Raw genomic sequence first — 17597 nt, 5'->3', positions numbered from 1 at the left:
TCTAGGTCTCTGTGAACTTGCTTTATGAATCTGGGTATTCCTGTATTGGGTACATATATATTTAGAATAGTTAGCTCTTCTTGTTGCATTGATTCCTTTACCATTATGTAATGCCTTTCTTTGTCTTTTTTGATCTTTGTTGGTTTAAAGTCTGTTTTATCAGAATCTAGGATTGCAACCCCTACTTTTTTTGCTTTCTATTTGCTTGGTAAATATTCCTTCATCCCTTTATTTTGAGCCTATGTATGTCTTTGCATATGAGATGGGTCTCCTGAAAACAGCACACTGATGAGTGTTCACTCTTTATCCAAAAAACTCCTGCAGCTAGCTCAGTGTCTGCCCAAACAGCTGCCCAGTTTTGTGCTTGAAACCCAGTGCCCTGGTGGTTTAGGCACAAGAGGGAATCCCTGGTCTGTGGGATGCAAAAACCGTGGAAAAAGTATGGTATCTGGGCTGGATAGCACAGTCCCTCAAGGCTTCCCTTGGTTAGGGGAAGGAGGTCTCCAGCCCCTTGCACTTCCTGGGTGAAGTGACACCCCACACTGCTTTTGCTTGCCCTCTGTGGGCTGCACCCACTGCCTAACCAGTCACAATTAGATGAATTGGGTACTTCAGTTGGAAATGCAGAAATCACGCGACTTCTTCTTTGGTCTCTCTGGGAGCTGCAGGCCAGAGCCGTTCCTATTCAACCATCTTGCCAGATACCCCTGTAGCTATAATTTTGTATTGAACTAAGATTCCTGCTGCAGCAGAAGTCATATGACTTTTGTTGGTGGCAGGTGATGGCCAACTGTGCTAGCTGAAACTATGGGTTGGTCACTCACTTGTTGAACCGTCTCAATGGTTGAGTAAACACCTTGGACTTCTGGTTTTTGTAAAAATTGTTGAAAATAGAGAAACAGAAATATTTCAGATAACAGAATTATCTATGTTCACCTACCAGTTAATATTATTTAAATTAAGAGGAAAATATTTAATTTGCACTTGTCTAGGAAATACAGTGAGATTAGGAGGCTTTCCTTTGTTTTACCTGGTGATGGTTCATTACTATCAGCACCAGAAAGTCTCCCTGGTAGCTTGCCTCTGGTTTCCTAAAAAGGACACAGAATATTTTACATGAGACAGACTGTGTATACCAAGGATTAATGCATTCTTTAAAAATGACAAAATACTCCAAACACTTTGCCCTTTAAATGAGACAATTCTAAATCAGGAGTCTATATAGTCTCCTAAAGGGTAGTGGTAGACTTGCATCCCAGTTATGTTAATCAGCACAAGCATCCCTCATTTCTTGGTGTCACCTCTCCACTGATGCTTCCAAAAACTAACTTCCAAATAAACTACCTGCACTCAAAGTTTGTCTTTGGGTCTTCTTCTGAGGGAACCAAACCTAAGTAAGCAAGTAGAGCTACTAGTCCTATGTATATAACCATTCCGTATGATGATTCCTGACATTCCCCAGAGCAAGTCTGCAGTTATTTACAAACCTTTTAGGAAGAAGAAGGGATGTCATCTATCTTTTCTTATGTTCAAATAATCAAAAGTTAAATCATAAAAAATCATTTATAGATACTGCTGCTATCTGCTAAAGTAACACATATCATGGTAGATTCACATTCCAGTGCATTCTCATAGTGGTAAAAGCAGTGATTAAATGCTCTGTAGGAGCAGTAGACACATGTTCAGTAAGTAAATGACATGTCTAGTTGGTCAGTTTAAGTAGCAGATACCTAAATGAAGATATCCAACAGGCAGGCAAATGTACTTTTTTAGAGGTACAGCAATATCTGTCATAATGCCTGTTTGTTCAAGCTTTATATGGCTATCTTCATATCTTTGTTCCTTAATGTATATATGATAGGAATCAAGGCAGGGTTATAGCAAAGTCAGCAATGAACAGGTATTTGTCAATTGAAGATGTGGGGAAAGGCCACACATAGAGAAACGTACATGGAGTTAAAAAACAAACATACAAACAAACAACCACAGTGATGTGAGCTGACAACATAACAAGTGCCTTGGATAAGTCTCCTGAAGAATGCCTCCAGACAGTGACCAAGATGAAGATATAGGAAAGGATTAGCAGGAAGAAGGTGCCCATGCTCATGAAGCCACTGTTGGCAGCAACAGGTAACTCAAACTTGGCTCCATCTGTGCATGCGAGTTTTATGATCCTAGGAAAGTCACTATAAAAGCTGTCTACTATATTAGGACCACAAAAAGGCAAGTTTATAACGAAAGCAAATTGGGACATGGCATGGATAAGCCCAGTAACTCAACCAGTGACTACAAATGAAACACACTTCAAATGCCATGGCTGTGAGTAACACCATCTCTGCCCCTCCCAGGATGTGGATGCAGCATATCTTGTCATAAAACCTTGGAAAGAAATTACTTTGTATTCATTTGAAAGGTCTGAGATCATCTTGGGGATTGTGATGGTGGAAAGGCCCACATCAGTGAGGGAGAGATTGGAAAGCAGGAAGTACATAGGAGAATGTAAGTGAGAATCGGTGATTACTAAAAATACAATGAAGAGATTTCCAGAATGATTCCTAAATAGAGCAAGAAGAATATCAATATGAGAAAAATTTTAGTTTCCCAAGAACTGGAGAGTCCCAGCAGCACAAACTCAGAAACCAAGGAGTCATTTATTCCATCAATTGACTTGAGTATAGGAACTGATTTTCATACAACCTGAGGAGAGAAAATGATGAAAAGTTAGAATCAGTGGTGCTAAAGTGTATTCTCTAGTTTGTTTGTTTTATGGGTTACATCTATTAAAGTCAGAAATCATTGAATTGGGAAAGACACAAATAAAGGAAACATAATTATAGTGATCAGAGAGTGACTACATAGAAAGAGAAAGATAATTATGAATGTATTGGGTGGGAGAAAACTGAGTTGCTTCCTTTTTATTTCATTAATATACTTTTCCTTTTTTTTCCCTCAAGGATGTTTAGATCTTTCCCCCAACCTACTTAGCTAGATGTTGTCCCATCCTAATAATCTCAGGTAACAGAAATTATTCATACGTTAATGTTCTTTCACTACCTTGCAACTTCTCTTTAGCTTAATTTCTTATTCCACTGCTGAAATGGAGATTTTTTAGGCCAATCATTTAATGTGTAATCTCATTTCACCTGTGTGTTTTGTTTTTGTTTGTACAATTAACTATAGAGGCCAAATGCACAGATTGAGATTATTCATCATGTTTAGCTCATAACACATTATTATCTTAGTGCATGGATGGACCTTGATAACCATAGATTATGGATACAAAACTGAATACCTGTTAGTAAGTAATAAATGTTATTAAACAATGATCATATTAAGAGATAACATGTTGTATGTCCTTTCTTTGTGAAGAACTTTGTTCTAAGCACACTATCTTTTTTAACTCTCATAAAATTCCATATACAGATACTGTTTTGTTAGTCCCATCATATAAATGAACTGAGTGTCAGAGGAATCGAGTGTCTGAGCCAAGACTTGTACCTGGAGGTGTAGGACACCATACTTCATGCTCCTAATCCCTTCATTGGCAATTCTTACAGTTTGTTCATTCCATGTCAAAATAATTCAGTTTCTACTAATGGCTTGTTTCATTCTCTATAGAAAGAAACTCTGGATTCTGAATACTTTATGCAATAATCTCTTTTCAATCATCATTTTCCTTGATCTCCCTGTAGAATCTGATCCTATTTATCATGGTCTTATTTCTGTAATTACCTCTCCCTCGGTTTCTTGTATTCTACAAAGTCATTTCCTTTCCCATCTCTTACAAGCAGAAATCCATTTGTTCACACTGTGGATTGAAATCTTTCAATTTTAGAAGACAGTAGCCTTATTCAAGATCAAGAGCATGATATATGATTTTTCTAAACCAGTTGCTATTATCCCATTCTCCTTGGCCACGGATTTGTCTAAGGTGGGGCATATAACCCAGAACCGTTCAATGAGATGTAAACCAATGTCTTCTTTGGAGGACTTTCCTTCTCGAGCTAAAGGACAGCCATCATACGGAGATGGTATTTTCCTGGTCCATTTCTTATGCACTTAATGCTATTGTTATTCCTAAAGGTGCAGTAACCATGAAGTTCTATGATCCATATAGAACAAATAACAGTAAAAATTTTGAAAATATTTAGACCCCAAAGGTCATGTTGAACTACTTCACAAAAGACAGCAATAATTTATTTCCAGATTTCTCCTTGTAACCTGAGAAAAGTAAACCCTAGTTTGTTTCATTCACTGTAAATCAAGTTTTCCGTTAGTTGCAGTTGACTGCAATCTGAGTATTTCTATGAAAGATCTTCCCTAATTATTCTCCTACCTTTCTGATTTCTTCTCCGTATCTTTAACACACAATGGAGATTTCCCCTCAGCTCAGCCTTAATTTTTGTTGTGACTCAGAAGTTCTGACCTATTGGTTTTTAATTCAATATCAGGTTGCTTATTTTAAATAGTATCTACAAATTGAATTATAAATCTGTAGCATTATCCCTGAATTCCAGGTTGTGATGTGGTATATACAAATGTAATCCCAACTTCACCTCAAGTTACCATGTGAAAACTGAACTCATTATGTTATAACGTACTTCAGTGTTTCAGTACATATCACTACCATTCTCCCAGATGCCTGGTGTATACACCTGTGTGGCACTCTTGTCTGTCCTTCACGTTCCATCTCCAGGTACACAATTTTTACTTTCAAACGTTTCTCAATTCTGTTGCCTCCTCTGTCATTTTTTTTTATTTCAGTTTATGTATTTTCCCATCTTGACAACTGAAAAGACTAAAAGACTACTGAATGTACTGTCTGCCTCAATTTTTCCCAAACTCGTCTATTTTAATAATCTGTTTTTAGATCTCTCTAACATCAAATATCATCACTTGGCTCTCCTACTCAAAGTCTTTAGTGGATCTATCATAATAATATTCTTGGAATCCCACAGCATATCACACAAGACTCGAAGAAGAATCAGCATAATTTGATTTCAGAGAGTATTTCCTCCAAAATTTTAGGGAATAAATGTACTGAGAAGTTACTGAACAAATTTCAAAATTTATTACTGAGAAAAATTTGTAATAAAATGGCAGAATTAAAAAATATTTTACACAGGATGTTTTAAATACAATTTGAAAACCAACAGTCAGCACCTGATTACATATGAAACGTAAAATGAAGAATATAAAGAAGCCTGCTAATGCTATGGCTCAGTGACATAATGTAATCTAGACAAGAAGATTAGATCAAGTAACCTTCTTAGGAAGTAGCACAACTATAATATTCACAAATCGCCAATTGTCTGCCTTAAAAACTGTAGTCAATTACATGGATAATATAAACTCTAATAAGATCATTTAAATAAATATGTAAAATACAATTTTAAGATATAATGAAAAGATATATTTTAAATGAAGTAATGTGCAATGTATGCATTCTGTTGAACAAAATGCAAACTTTCCTGATATAAACCCTAAATAAGTGGGAGATTTGGTCATGCTAATAGATAAAAAAAATCAAAGTTATAAAGAATTCTCATTGAACTAATCTATGCAACAGCTACAGTGCTTAGGAGACATTGGAATGATACAAAGGGATCCAAAATTTTACTTCAAAACTCAGGTAAATTGTGAAAAGAAAATGTAACGGGAATTCGGGGAGGCTTTCTGTAAAAGATCAGAATATGCCATAAACCTATAAGAATGAAACAATCATTATTTTAACTAAAATTGAACAGATAAATAGAACAAAAACACAGGAAGAATTAGATACATATTAGGGAATTTAGTATATAATAAGGAAGTCATTACATTTATGTGGGAAAATAAAGTATTTCTCCCACAGAATGATAATAGTCAATGATTGGTAAATGTGTAAGTCAACATTGGAATCATATAATTTTAAGTATCATTTATGACAAAACAAGTTCTAGGCAATATGTCTTAAATGTAAAACTAAAATTGTAAAACTTTGATTAAATATATATATATTAATTTTTAAAAATTGAGGTCAGCTACTCAGGAGGCTAAGGCAGGAGAATCGCTTGAATCTGGGAGGTGGAGGCTGTAGTAAACCAAGATCGCACCACTGCACTCCTGGGCGACAGAGTGAGACTCCATCTGAAGAAAAAAAAAATTGAGGTTAAGAAAGCCTTTCTTCAAATTCAAAAAGTAGATTTTATTTTTTATCATTTCCTGGACAACATTATTATTATTAATTTTATTATACTTTAAGTTCTGGGATACATGTGCAGAATGTGCAGGTTTGTTACATAGGCATACATGTGCCATGGTGGTTTGTTGCACCCATCAAGCCATTATCTACATTAGGTATTTCTCCTAATGCTATCCCTCCTCCAGCCCCCAATCCCTGACAGGCCCTGGTGTGTGATATTCCCCTCCCTGTGTCCATGTGTTCTCATTGCTGAACAAAATTATTAATCCTGCTGTTGCTTTGGAATTGAGGAAGCAGTGCTTCTCCGTCTCAGCTGATGGGAATGTGAAGTGTGCAATCCTTCTAGAGGACAATGGAGTAATGGAAGTAAAAACTCTTTTAACTGTGACATAGGAGTTTTATTTCATGGAATTAATTTGTAAGGAAGTAACTAGACAAATGGCAAAATGTATTTGTAACATTATTTTACTTTATCAGTGTGTCTGAGAATATGAACTGATTGTAACCATATTAAATGCACGTATCCCTAGTGTTCCATTATTGGAACACTAAATGCATAGGAGTTATTTATATCCTGCTGCTCAAGGTCATTGCCAAGGTCTGATTTTTCACACGTCTGCAATTCAAAAAATGGCAACCTCTGGCATAAATGGGTTAACTGTTTGATTAAAAGGGACAGATTAAGTGGATACATTTATCTGACATTGGTTTTGAAATGAGATTGTCTGTAGTAGCTAGAATGGAAGGTTATCAACAGAGAAACAGTCATAGAACATAAATCTTTTTATTTGAGGGGTATAAATAAACTTTCCATGAGTAAATATTTAATATTTACCCCAAATCTATACAGTTGGAAAGATTTTAACTAATTGTGTGCTGGTTTCTTTATTTCCAACCTAACTTGCTCTATTTTTAGAAGTATCATTTTTTGTTTTTACAATTTAAAAGCAAGACATATCCCATTTGATAAAGAGGAAAGGAACATTTGTACAGGAGGAATGTCTAATATGTAAGATAATGCAGTGTTTAAGGGCACAGACACGGCCAGGTGCGATGAGTGGCGCCTGTAATCCAGAGGTGGGCGGATCACCTGAGGTAGGGAGTTCGGGAGATCGAGACCAGCCTGACCAACATGGAGAAACCCCGTCTCTACTAAAAATACAAAAAATTAGCCAGGTGTGGTGGCACATGCCTGTGATCCCAGCTACTCGGGAGGCTGAGGTAGGAGAATCGCTTGAACCTGGGAGGTGGAGGTTACGGTGAGCTGAGATTGTGCTATTGCACTCCATCCTGGGCAACAAGAGCGAAACTCCATCTGCAAAAAAAAAAAAAAGAAAGAAAAAAAAGAAAAGACACGGGGGGAGGGGGGGTGGGCAACTGTTTGCACCCTCAGATCTTCTATTTACTAGCTGCACTTTCAGAGTGAGTTACTAAACTGCTTGGTGCCCCAGTTTCTTCTCTGTAAAGACAGATACCTGAAAGTCACTGCCGCATTTGTTTTCAAATCTGAATGAGTTGAAGCAAGAAAAACATCAGAAAATGCTCTGGTATAGAGTAAGTGCTAAATAAATGCTATCGTAAAAGTGTTGATGATATTTAGGAAACAGACCTAAAGGTTTTCACATTGAGAACAGTGACTGAATTCACTGGGGAAAAATAAAGCTACCATGCTTTCTAATGTGTCAGTAGACATAGGATAACGGAGACATAGACATCACTTTTGTTTTCATGATCCTAATCTTTAGAGAGAAAGGAGATGGAAAATTGAAGATATTTCATACAGTATTTTAACAAAGAGAATAGCACTTTGAATATTATTTTATGTTCATATCCTAATATAATTTTAACTATGAGAATAAGACTTTAAAGGGTATTAGATAGTATAAGTGCAAATCAGTCAAATAAAGAGAGTTAACAAAGGAAAAAGGGTGACAGAGAGAAAGAGATTGTGGGGATAAAAAAACCGAGGGAAGATAATTATGGAAGCAGATACAGAAAAATTAAAAGAGTGGGTATCTTTCCTACTTAGATAGGCTTAGGTTTCCTCAGAAACTTCAAGGAAGGAGAAACACAGATAAATCAACTGCCTTTTAGATTCTTTGTTATTGCCCAAGTCACACAGTTATAAATAGCTTTTGTATTTGGGACTAAAACCAATGAGCAGGTCTGGGAATTAATTACCAATAACTAATTCATACATTTTCTGGCCATTGTTTACTATATCAGTGTTGAGCACTTTACAAACATTATATTCTAACAATCATGACATTTATTGCCATTTTTCAGACGTGAAAGCTTGATTTTCCAAGTTACACATTAGAAAATGGCAGAGCTGGAATATAAATTGAGATCTGTCTGACTCCAAAATTTCCAAAATGGCTTCTGATAGGAATCTTGATTTTGAGAAAAATAAGGAAAAGACAAGATTTCTAAAATAAGGCATTTTGTTCTACAAAGAGAACAAATACAAACAAACTTATATGGCCAATACTGATGGGAAAAGAAGTTCATTTTTATGTTAAAATTATGTAATCATCTCTGTCTTCAGATTGGAATGTACTTTATTAATGTTAATAACTGAGTTTTTGTGCATTTACTACTTTGACCAAATGGTAGAACAAGCAAAATTAGAAAGGAATTAGAGTATTGTCATGGTAGGTTGAATGGCCTGTAAAAACCATTCTTCCCCAACCTGAGTGTCTGAGAAATTCTAGGATTGTAAAAAGACATTGCCGTTTGTTAGTGTGTGAAACTCTGCTGCAAGGAGTCCAGAAGGCCGAGGGATTAGTTGGAAAACTCGTAATCCTTCCTGTAAACATGTCAGCTAAATAATACATTCAGAACTCTAAGACTAACAGGTAGATATGGAAAAAAATGCTACAGGAAAAATTAGGGTTAAGTTAGTGGATGGGACAAAAGTGAAAGTTCAAAAATCAGAAGTTTGTGATATACTTACCCTACAGGAATCACCTCTGAAACCAGATCCTTCTTGGCAGACAAGACTTACTCTAGATTCTACTTTAAGTCCGGAATGAAGTCCAGTTTATTTTCTGCCGGGACCAGTGTTGTTGAGGATATGTCCTCATTGTGGCATACTGTATGTAGTAGCCTCTTTTAAATGTAACCGAAAATTTGGAAAGGTTTTCTTGTCATGCTCCTGGGGGAATCTCTTAGCTTCCTAATTTTCCTAAATTGAGTCCTTATGCGTAATGCACTCCCTCAAAGCTAGAATCAAGTTAGTCCTGTAAAATAGAATGAGGAAGTTTATGAAAAATTTGACAACATAAAGTTTAACATATGTCTCTAGTCTGTTTTATGGGCAGATATAGCTTTCTTTCTTTTGGTGTATATCTACCATGTCATAAAATTGAACTAAGATGTCAGTTTCAGTCCCAGCAGAAGTTAGATGAGTTATGTAGGTGGGCAGGTGACAGCCAGCTTATTGTGAGCATGTTGCACCTGTTCTCTTTATTTAAGAACCTACTTGAACTTCTGCTTCCTGTGACTCAGAGGAACATTTAGGTCTCAACATTCTCCATGCTTTCTTGAGCAGAGCCCTGAAAATTAACAGTATGAATGAAAATCGTATTATGGGCATAACTCTAACTGGTGAAAAGATACAGTAGTCTCCCCTTATCTTCAGAGGATATGTTCCAAGACCCCTAGCGGATGCCTGAAACCACAGACAGTATAGAACAATATACTATAATAAAGTTATGTGAATACGGTATGTCTCTTTCAAAATATCTTAATATTTTCAGACTAAGGTTGACTGTGGCTAACTGAGGTAACAGGTAATAGAAACTGAGGAAAGTACACCACGGAGAAGGGGAGACTACTGTAAATAGAATGAGGTTTCGGAAATAAACCTATGCATGTACAGTAATTGATTCGTGACAGGGTGCCAAAATTCTTGAAAAAGGTGCCAAAGATAGTAATAGGAAAAAGAACAGTCTCTTCAACTAGTGGTTCTGAGACAACTGGATATCCACATGCAAAAGAATCAAGTTGGACCCATACTTCACACCACATAGAAAAAGAAATTAATTTGAAAGGACTGAATACCAATGTAAGAGCTAGAACTATAAAACTATTAGAAGAAAACATAGTGTAAATATCCATGACCATGGTTTTAGTAATGGATTCTTATAGATATGATAATAAAGACACAGGAGAAAATAAAAAAATAGGTAAATAATTAAAATGTACATTAAAATAAAAATAATGTTCATCAATGGATACTGTTAAGAAAGTGAAAAAGACAATCCACAGAATGGGAGAAAATATATGCGGTCATATATCTTATAAGGTCCATATTCAGAATATGTAAAGAATTCTTACAACTGCATAATAAAAATACAGACAGGGTGTGGTGGCTCCCACCTGTAATCCCAGACCTTTGGGTGGCCAAGGAGGGAGGATTGCTTGAGCCCAGGAGATGGAGACCAGCCTGGGCAACATAGTGAGATCCCATCTATCCAAACATTAAAAAAATTAGCCAGCCAGGCGGTGTGGCTCATGCCTGTAATCCCAGCACTTTGGGAAGCCGAGGCGGTCAGATCTGTAATCCCAGCACTTTGGGAAGCCGAGGCGGTCAGATCACGAGGTCAGGAGATTGAGACCATCCTGGCTAACATGGTGAAACCCCGCCTCTACTAAAAATAAGACAAATTAGCAGAGCGTGGTGGCGGGCGCCTGTAGTCCCGGCAACTCAGGAGGCTGAGACAGGAGAATGGCGTGAACCCAGGAGGTGGAGCTTGCAGTGAGCCGAGATTGTGCCACTGCACTCCAGCCTGGGTGACAGAGCAAGACTCCATCTCAAAAAAAAAAAAAAAAAAAAATTAGCCAACTGTGGTAGCACACACTGTAGTCCCAGCTACCTGGGAGGCTGAGGTGGGAGGATGGCTTTAGCCTGGGAGATTGAGATTGCAGTAAACTGTGATTGCACCCCTGCATTTCAACCTGGGTGACAGAGTGAGATTCTGTTTCAAAAATAATAATAATAAAAATGCAAATAACACAATTAAAATTAGGCCAAGAACCTTAATAGACATTTTGTCAAAGAAGATATATAGATGACCAATAAGCACATAAAAAGTTACTCAGCAACATTTGTCATTAGGGAAATGCTAATCGCAACCACAATCTAACACTACCTTAAACCCATTAAGATGTCTATTATATATTAAATAAATAAATAAATAAATAAATAAATGTTGGCAAGAATGTGGAGGAACTGGGACTTTTGTGTATTGTGGAAGTGTAAAATGGTGCAGCCACTGTTGAAAAAAGTATGGCAGATCCTAAAAAAGTTAAACATAGAATTATCATATGACCCATTAATTCTACTCCTAGGTATTTACACAAAATAATTGAAAACAGGTACTCAAACAAAAACCTGCATAAAAATGTTCATAGTAGCAATATCCACAATAACTAAAGATAGGACAATCCACATGTTCATCAGCTAATGAATGGATTAAAAAATGTGGTATATCCATGCAGTAGAATATTACTCAGCCATGCAAAAGGAATGAGTACTGCCACATACTTCAAGATGGACGAACTTTGAAAACATGCTAAGTGAAAGAGGCCAGACACTAAGGTCACATACTGTTTTGATGCCATTTAAATGAAATATTCAAAATAGATAAATCCATAGAGCCAGAAAGGAGATTAGTAGTTGCCTAGGGATAAGGAGAGAGGGGACTCAGCAGTGACTGCTCAAAGGATATGGGATTTTCTTTTAAGATGATGAAAATATGTCACAATTTGATGAAACTGATGATTGCACATGCATATTGCAACATGCATATTGTGTGTATACTAAACACAACTGAGTTGTACTCTTAAAATAATAAATCTTAAGTTTATGTGAATTGTAACTCAATAAAGAAATAAAATTTTAACATAAAAAGATTAAATTAATATTTTACATTATGAATTAAGATTTTAGTCATTCAGTTTGGCTTAGCACATTTCTTTCAAAATCATGCTTGACTTAAGTTTATCTTTCTCTTTATAGTAGGTAAAAATAAACCTTTGATTTAAAAGAGTACGATACAGTTAACACACTAAGTTTTCTCTTATTTTAAACCCTCCAGTTTAGGTATCATATAGAACTCAGGCTAAAATTTAGAAAAATGAGAATAATAAGTAGCAATTTAACAAAAGTCAAGTTTGTTAAAACGATATGTTGAAATAGAGTTGTTCTTATAATAGTGCTAAATGTTTGAGACTAAGGGTGTGTGGCATTTAGTCTCCTGTTTGGATACATTGTCTTTCTGAGCAGCATTTCAGGCATTCAGGATGCCTAGCATTAATCTGCAAATTAAAACAAAAACAAACAAACAAACAAAACACTGATTGAATTCATAACAGAGAGCAAGAATTCAGCTGCCTTTCTGCCACTCAACAGTAGGTAAGTCACAACCTCATTTTTTCTATTGTTACGGAAGACTATTGCATTTCTACCTCATGGTCTTATTAGAAAGAATAAATGAGATAATATCTGTAAAACTATTCAGAAAACTTAAAAGCTAAATAGGTATGTGAACTTCTGTTTGTGCATTACAGCAATGACATAAAAAGGAAGCAGTATGTTATAGTGTTTACAAAGATAGATTTTGAAATTTAAAAAATTGAGTTTGAACATTGGATGACCCTAGCATAGTGATCATTGCCAATATATTTAATAAGCATGTTACTTAATATTAGCATCTCTAAAATAGGGATGCTAATTGCATAAATTAGATAAAAAGCAAGTAGTGTTTCTGAGGATATTTCATGTATATGCTTCCCAAACAATTTAAGTTATGCTAATTTAATTAGTTTGTTAATAGCTATTCTTTTTTCATTAAATGGTCTTTAATTTATAAACAGACATTAAAATATCAGATGTTGATTTTTCTTGAAGGTATTTTGCTGTTATATGTTACTAGACATAATTCCCTTTGTTTTCCATTTATTTTCATATTAAAACTTCTAAATATTTTTTCCTTTAAGGCTATGGAAATTCAAAAGTAGAATTCCCATGATAAGTGACCTCGGGAGTCAGATCACAGCCATAAAGTGGTCACTAAAAGTTGTTGCTAGGTTGTTGTTAGAACTGGAGTCATTGTGGGAAGCACTATGCATATAGCATCAAATAGGAAAACATTTGTTAAAAGACCCAGTAATAGTGGAAACTTTGCATTCCGGCACTTTTTTTTTGGCTGGGGGGGCAGGTAAGTGGGGGATGGTACAGTTAAAGTCAACAGCCTACTAAAATTACCAGGTATTTTCTTTATACAGGTAATGCATAGTACCTAGGACACAACACTAAAATTCTCTCTCTCTCATCTCCATTGCTGTTTTTCAATTCGACAAGCATTTATTGAACATCCATTCATGCCACCCTTTTCAAGGAAAAGTTAGAATTTTCAATTGCTCCATGTGCTTAGATTATGTCTTGGTTTATAAGGAAATTTCTGGGTCTAGGTTATATTATATTTCAGCAGGAGCTACCAATGACCTTGGAAATTGGTTTTACAGTGAATTGCCTCAGACCTGTTGTATGCGTGTGATAATTTCTAGAGTAACAATTATTTTTTAAATAATTCTATTGGCATCAGTTTTAAAAAGGATTAAGATATAGTATAAACGTTCTTTACCAAGAAACCATTATTATCAATTATCCATCTGTTTATATACATACTCACGCCCACATCTACTGATCACCTGCCTCTCTCTCAAATTTACAAGACTTACTGTGGGCCAGGATTTGTGAATAAAATACAGTCCCTGCTCTCCAGAAACTCATAGACCTAGCAAGGGAGGCAAAGAGGCTAGTAATTGTAAATTAGATTATGTAGTAGATAATATGAAAGATTTAAAAACACGTTGTGAGAGCATAGAGGAGTAGTATCTACCCCAGACTGGAGTAGAGAAGGAGACATCCTTGATGAATTGATGCCTGACATGGAATTTTAGAATGAGAAGTAATCAGCTAAATGAAAAACGTCAGGGATTGCTTTAGAGCAAAAAGATTTCATGAGTGAGCTTCAACAGTCATGAAAGAACAAGGAGTGTCCCTATAGTTCATCAGATTGTGAGGTGGAGAGGCCACATGAGAAGGTGGGGAGATGGGCTGTATACAGATTCCAGAGCTTTACTGACATCATGAGATGTTTTGAAGGCAGAAGTCTCAGGGATTTTAAGTGGTGAGTAGGCAAGAGAAGACGGGGGAAATACTCCATTGGTATGCTTTTTGACTGCTTCCGTTTTAAGTTTTGTGGTATCACTTCTTGCTTGCTTATATTCTTCTCTCCTATTTCTTTCCTGTTGCCCCTGTCGCTTTTCTCTTCACCCTTAGTCTTCCTTTGCCTTTCATCTCTTTCCTTACTAATATGAACCAACTAAACAATAGATACATTGTAAAGACACCAGCAATAGACTGCTCAGCAATATGAGATTTTATCTTGGTAATGAATCCTTACTGAGAATAGTTTCTGTTAAGTGAAAGCTGTGATTTTTTAAGAGAAAACAGTTGTTCTCACGTTTGTAAAACTGTATTTTGATTTTTAAATGCCTATTTGAATGGTATTGACATTACTACATTGAATTTCCAGGGTTGTGTATCTTGAATCTCTTATTTTATACTTAAAAAGTCTATTTTTAAGTCAAAAGCAATGCAAGGTTGGTTTAGGTTATTTATTTGTTCAGTATTTTAATATGTAATACTTAAGTGATCAATCATTTAATTTATAAAAAGTCTCATAAAATATTCGAGTGGAACTAAATTGTATAGAAGTAACAAGTTTAAGCCGCCTTTCTCCCTCCTTCTCGCCTCGTTCAAACTGTTACAAAGTTCAGCTGGAGATTTCCTTCTCCCTGTGGTGTTTTATCCCCTGCTCCTCTGGCCACCCTCCCAATGGATCCCTGTGGTGCCAGGCAGGAATGGCCTGCTAGGGGACCCATTGAGCTCCCAGGGCCTTTCTGCTGCTTCCTCTACACTTGTATTTCATTAGGCTCTCCAAACTGACCCAGCTCCAGGTAAAGTCAGAACCTTCTATTGCAAACAGACTACAGCTTTTCTAGTGGAGGTGTGTGTCCGGGGGAGGAGGGTATCCCTTTTTCACTTCCACAGTTGGGGCACTGACAGTATTTGCAGTGTCTTCTGGGTCCTGCAGGAGCAGTCAGCTTCCTTCATAGGGTCCGTGGGTCCTCTCAGGATTGCTGGTTTGTTCTTGCAGTTAATCTGGAGCTAAAATTCACAATGCGAGCGTCTGCCCGCTGCTCTGTCTGAAGCTGCAATCTAGTCCTGCCTCCAGTCCGCCATGATGATTTTTCTCCCCAGGTTATTTAAACAATACAGAACTATAGACCACATATAATTCTTCTCTTCAGGATTCACCATTGGTAATATCTGGTGTGCATTCTTGGAGAATTTTTTTTATTTAAGCACACTCACAAAGTCTCATTAATTTTATAATGCATTCTCTAGTTTGTCACTTAAATTGGAAATTTTTCTCGATCTGTGTATGTAGAGTCATTTAGTTGATTTCAATAGCGTCATAATTTTCCATTGTATACATGTAATATATTGTGATTAATATTTGCTATTGTTTGACGTGTCAAAACCATTTTATTTTATGTATATATGTGTATGTATGTATAAATATGTATGTTATATAAACATATTCTATATATATTTACTCCTGTGCTAGCATGTCTAGAAATATATTCCTACATCTTAACTTATATTAAATATTTTCAATTTGTAATTTCTTGAAATGTATACAGTAATCACTTTTGTTTTAAAACCTTGAAAATACGGGAAATTTTTGTTCTTTCACTCATTTCTCTTTTTATATTTCTCTGTCTCTCTTTTGCTGTTGATTGGCAAAACAGAAAACAATGCAGCTCCTAATGACTGGTGAGCACCATTGAAAATGAACACATGAATATATTTGTTGGCCATTTGTATATGCTGTTGTTCCTGTTGTGAGTTACCTGTGCATGCCTTCTCATTTTTTCAAATTAGGCCTTCTTGTGGAGTTAATGTATTGACTTTTTCTTAATCATAATATTCTGATTGATGATGCTATCATACCTAACCTTCCGATTGAATAGTATCAAATGAAGACAGTTTTATTAATAAGGAATTTTGCATTTAGAAAATAAGAGGAAAAGAGACATATAAATCACCCATTTTTCTACCACTTAGAAAAGAAAAACAAAACTGTTTTTACTTTTACTTCCCTGTCTTTTACTTTGGTCTTTCAAATATTTTTGTTCATCTTATACTGTTGAGAACATACTAAATGAATGTGTTTTTTTCATATTCTAGAATTGCATATAGTAATATATATATATATATATAGAGAGAGAGAGAGAGAGAGAGAAAACCTTTGGCTAGAAATTTGACTATAGTTCCCTTTCAAGTCACATCTATTGTCATTCACCTTAGTTATTGTCCCATTCTCTCATGCCCAATTCTGCTCCATTTTCATCAGTTATTGGCTATAAAATTCTCCCTCTATTGCTGTTGTGGCAGGGCCTCCTGGCATCTCTGCTGTAGTGTTTTCACTGCAATACTTGTTCCATGTCCATAACACTTAGGATTCCCAGTCCTGTTTGACCTGGCTGCCCTCAAATCCATTCTTGACTCCCACATGTTCATGGTGCTCCTGCCAGCTCATGCTGCTGTCCTGCTGAAGTGGTGCAATGGGAGCCTAGGCTTGGTGTGGAGCGGCACAAGAATGAGCAAGGACATGAGAACGTCAAGTGGTGTGGGCTTGAGGGAAAGTGTTGGTGGCTGTACAACTGGGAATCCCATGCTATTCAATTCAGGTTGAGAAATAATCATCAATAATGTTTGGTGCTTAAAGATAAAGAGGTTTTGAAAATTATGTAAGGAAAAAAGTCAACATATAGATTGAATGCTATAAAACTGATATTTGATCATCTTTTGATCTACTGAGAGAATAATTTTATATGGTTCAAATCAATAAATACATATAAGCCTAGAGATTAACAATTTTTTGATAAACACTAAAGACCAAATTTCAAAATGAATTTCCTATACATTTTATCTTTTTCTTTCTATCCAAATATACTTTATTAAATTTTTTATTTTTACATTTCAACTTTTATTTTAGATATAGTGGAGATTTGTTTTAGATACGTGCAGGTTTGTTTCATGAGTATATTGCATCCAGGTTGTGAGCATAGTACCCAGTTGGTAGTTTTTCAACCCATGCCCCTCTCCCTCTTCCCTCTAGTAGTCCACAGTGTCTGTTGTTCCATGTCTATGTCCATTTCTCTTCTTGCATTAGTTTGCTTAGGATTATATGGCACCCCGCTCCATCCATCTATGTTACTGCAAAGGACATTATTTCATTCTTTTCTATGGCTGTATAGCACTCTTTGG

At 36.0% G+C, this 17597-nt stretch overlaps 1 pseudogene; it reads right to left on the bottom strand.

Moving 5' to 3' along the window:
- Window positions 1-1814: 1814 nt before the first annotated feature.
- Window positions 1815-16847, bottom strand: LOC117071063 (annotated as a pseudogene).
- Window positions 16848-17597: the final 750 nt, after the last annotated feature.

Source organism: Trachypithecus francoisi, unplaced genomic scaffold (genome assembly GCF_009764315.1).
Source record: "Trachypithecus francoisi isolate TF-2019V2 unplaced genomic scaffold, Tfra_2.0 Lachesis_group3, whole genome shotgun sequence".
Taxonomy (NCBI): Eukaryota; Metazoa; Chordata; class Mammalia; order Primates; family Cercopithecidae; genus Trachypithecus; species Trachypithecus francoisi.
The sequence above is the reverse complement of the archived record's forward strand: the minus strand, read 5'-3'. Positions and strand labels throughout refer to the sequence as shown.